The sequence below is a fragment of the Ceratosolen solmsi genome, unplaced genomic scaffold (assembly GCF_000503995.2).
Source record: "Ceratosolen solmsi marchali unplaced genomic scaffold, CerSol_1.0 scaffold1, whole genome shotgun sequence".
Lineage (NCBI taxonomy): Eukaryota > Metazoa > Arthropoda > Insecta > Hymenoptera > Agaonidae > Ceratosolen > Ceratosolen solmsi.
The window spans coordinates 10112318-10116449 of record NW_011948415.1 but is presented as its reverse complement, the minus strand read 5'-3'; the positions used below and the strand labels follow the sequence as shown (position 1 = coordinate 10116449).

The 4132-nt window shown below is 40.2% G+C and overlaps 1 non-coding gene across 1 annotated transcript; it reads right to left on the bottom strand.

The window, feature by feature from the left end:
* Window positions 1-2084: 2084 nt before the first annotated feature.
* Window positions 2085-2167, bottom strand: TRNAL-CAG (transfer RNA leucine (anticodon CAG)). Its single transcript has one exon. It is a non-coding gene; the product is annotated as a tRNA-Leu (tRNA).
* Window positions 2168-4132: the final 1965 nt, after the last annotated feature.

Genomic DNA, 4132 nt, shown 5'->3' with positions numbered 1-4132 from the left:
TCTTTTATACTATCGAGTTAGACTCTAAAAAAAAAAAAAAAAAAAAAAAAAAAAAAAAAATAAAGAATTCAGTATAAAGATTATTAACAACATTTTCGCAATTTGTAATTATGATTTTAATTAATAATAAGAATGAAGGAGGATAGCCGAAAAGCTATTCGTATCAAATGCGAATAAAAGAAAGAAATATTTGAGATTGTACGTTCAAGAAGAAAGAAAAAAGAAAAAAGAACAAAGAAAAAAGAAAAAAGAAAAAAGAAATTTTATTTTAAACAATTGCTACAGATTTTAACTTATACCGATGACAATATTTTTTTAATCTACAGTGATTTAATTAATTTATTTTTAAATTAATGAAAAACCGATTGGAATTTGAAAGTGTAGAATACTCATTCAATAAAGATTTTTGTATTCGATGCAAATCCACATAGAAAATTATTTAATAAAACATAAACGATCTTCTACACAATTCTCACTAAATTATAATATTAACATAATAATTTACGCTTAATTGCACGCTCGCACGGGCGCATGCACGCTGCCTTTACACGTTTGAAAAATAAATTTTACCTTATTTTGAGTTTAAAATATAGCTTAATGCGTATCTCGTATGATCTATACAGACACATGCACTTGCAAAATGTCAGATGTAAAGATAAACGCGAAGAAAAATGAATAAATACATCAATGGGACAGATGTATACTTTTATTTTTAATTCTCAACATGCATGTTTATATATTCGAATATGTTGAAATTCAGATTATGTTGAGCGAATTATAAGCATTTTATTAATATTAATAAATTGTAGAATTTAATAGTTACAAGCTGTGGTGATCCTTCCTATCTCATTATCGAATTCCCTACTGGTTATCATTGCTCAGCATTAGTTGCTAATAGTATAACAGTTTAAATAAATGAAGTCCATCATTTATGAATGAACGAATGGATTTATGTTGTGTAACATTGTATTTGCCACTTGAAAACCATAAAGATAAGGAATGAAGGTAAAGAAGTGATAATGGAACTTTAATCATTTGGAGCTGTTAGATAGTTGAATAAGATAATACTCGAGTGATTTAAAATCATTAGCCATTTAAAAAGTTGAAAATTGTGAAAATTGATTTTATTTAATAACTCTTTCGCTGATGAAATTATACAAATTCATTCGAGTTTTTCAAATTATTAATTCGGTTAAATTTGACAATGAACTTGTTGGAGCGATTAAATGAGAATACTTAAAGGACGTGTATCAACAATGTCGCGCAATCGTCCTTATGAAACAAAGAAACTTAAAGCTTAAATGTCAAGCCTTTTCCGTTGCTTTTTGAAAGATCATTCGCGATCGCGCTACCTAATATACCAAGATCCAAGGGATTTTCTTTATTCTCATAAAGTTCATTATGAGAAATTATGAGTGTCGACGGTTACCCGAATCGTCCTGAAAACCAAATGAATAAAGAGCAAGTATGCTTCAAGTCAAGAAATATAGATGATAAACAAAGAAAAAAGAATCACGATAGTCACTTTATAAATTCATATGCGCGACAATAAATACGTGCCATACATAAATAAATATCTTGGCCGAACATTTTCACGAGAGACCTTTTTTTTCTCTTTTCTCATTCTTCTAATTCCCCTCTTTTGCTTTGAATCAGAGAGAAAATGAGTGAATTAGATACAAAAAGAGCGATAGCTGGAGAGAGAGAGAGAGAGAGAGAGAGATATATAGATAGATAGACAGATAGAGAGAGAGAGAGAGAGAGAGAGAGAGAGAGAGAGAGGTGGTGCAGAAGTGAAAAAGAAAATTGATCTCATAGCAAGGACACACCATACACCACACACACACAAAAGTTGCATCGGCGGCACCACCACCATATCATCATCGTCATCTCTCTGCACCAACGCAAAACCCTCCCCTCACCATCAGCCGCTAGCGTCATACGCATACACTACTACTGACGCACGCAACTACAATCAATCCTCCCCTCTGCCACTCGGCGCCCTTGGTGGTGTCCTACCTCGACGACCAACGACGCAATACCTGTGATTGACTAGACACTCGATCGAAATTGAAAAAAAAATATGTCAGAAGTGGGATTCGAACCCACGCCCACAGAGTGGACTGCGACCTGAACGCAGCGCCTTAGACCGCTCGGCCATCCTGACTTCTGCCCGATTTTTCTTTATGAGCCTAGAATAACCTGGACACTAGGCTATTTATACATTTTGCATTTGGATAAATCGAATGAGATCCGTGCGTTGATTTTGACATTTTTTAAATATTCCCACCCATCTTCTTATAATTTTATGATCAAGCTACTTTCAGAAATTGATCGATTATGACGTTGACGCGTGTCTTTTCAATTATCATTGCGCATTGTTATTAATCATTCGATTGGTTAATATGCCTGCAGATAATGCGTTGGCATTGGATTTGACAAATTTGGCAAAATCAATGACGAAGATGATGACGACGACGATGACGACGACGACGACATTAACTACCATTGTTATTAATAGCAATGTTATTATTATCACTATCATTACGGCGAATGAGACAAAAATTTCATAAAGTTTAACGAACGGAGCGCGATAGGCTCCGAGCTCACCATTAACTCAAAATGAAATAAATGCAGGCGATGAATTCGTCAAATGATGGGGGGGGTGCAAAGGCGGGGGGGGGGGGGGGGGGGGGTGTTAAACAGATTGGCTGGCTATTATTTACAGAGATAAAGGGAAAGAAAGGTATTTCGGGCGTCACAGGGCTGGGCTATCCTACGGAATGCGCGATAGAGATAGTCATTGACCCAGAGATAATAAAGTCGCTGCCGGCGTTACCGACCGCAGACAGGAGCGATCCCCCGGTTTGTTAATAGAGCCGATAAGAGGCTGGCGGCCTCGAAATCGCCGGGAGGCGCGCGGTTACGCGCCCGACCGTTCTGACACTCGCGCGAACGTTTCTCCCTATTCACTCCTATACACTCCCCCCTGCTCTGATACCCTCCCTCACCACCTCCCCCTCACCCTTCTCCTCCTCCTCCTCCTCCTCCTCCTCGCTCAATCGCGAGCGAAGCTTTTCCGCCGATAATTCGACTTTCACTTCCGTGATCGGGGACCCGGTTTGGCCGCGCGGCCCCATTAATTCCCCCCTCGGGTAACGCTGCTCCCGTGCTTTCCCCGCTCCGCCCGCGAGTAGTACCAGGGCCGTGGTGAAAGTGGGCGAGCACCGGCCCCGCGATTTTCGGGCGAGCGGGCGATCGCTTTCGCGCATTAATCTCGATCGCCGGCAAAAACCGGTTGCGCCTAGAAAGCTCCGGCGAACGTCATCGCGCGGACGCCCCCAGCCCCGTGTAATCTTCGCCTCGGGGGGAGTCGCTGCCCGGGACTTGGGGCGCGATCGACCGGCCTTCACCTCCCGCCGCCGGGTTTTCCCATTTCCCCGTTCGGGAATCGGACTCGTGCCACTTGCGCGCGCTCCGCTCCGTGAAAGTTTTCATTCTTTACAGGTACGCGCTTTTTTGCCTCGTCGATTATTCGCTAATTTTCTCGCGGAAAATGCCGCTCTTATCCGAAATGGGTTTATGGGACACTCGGGAGCGTGATTGCCGGCAGCGTCGATAGGCCGACGACCAACTTTTTAACAAATACTTCGAAGATGTAAGTTATTTCGGCTGATTCAGCGACTGAGCGAACAACATTAGGCTTTCATAATGTCGAATGCCTCCAACTATTTACTATTGGAATAGAGCAATTTCTCGGACTGATTTAAGCGTCAATCACTCGAATCGAGTCGGTGATGTTCTTTACCGCCAAGTGGAGTGCCAACTCCAACGGACGACGATGATTAATCGAAAATCTGAGACTAGTCGATAAATTTAAATTAACTTCTTTTATAATCCTACGTTGCAGCGCAATTGTTGGTAAACAAAAACAAAAACAAAAACAAAAAATAAAAAACAAAAAAAATAAAAAAGAAAAACAAATGAAAAACGAAAAGGAAGAGAGAGAGAGAGAGAGAGAGAGAGAGAGAGAGAGACAGAGAGAGAGAGACAGAAAAACATATAAGAAATGAATGATGAGAAAAAAATAAGATCAAAGGAACGTAGCACATTCACTTAAAACATACACATC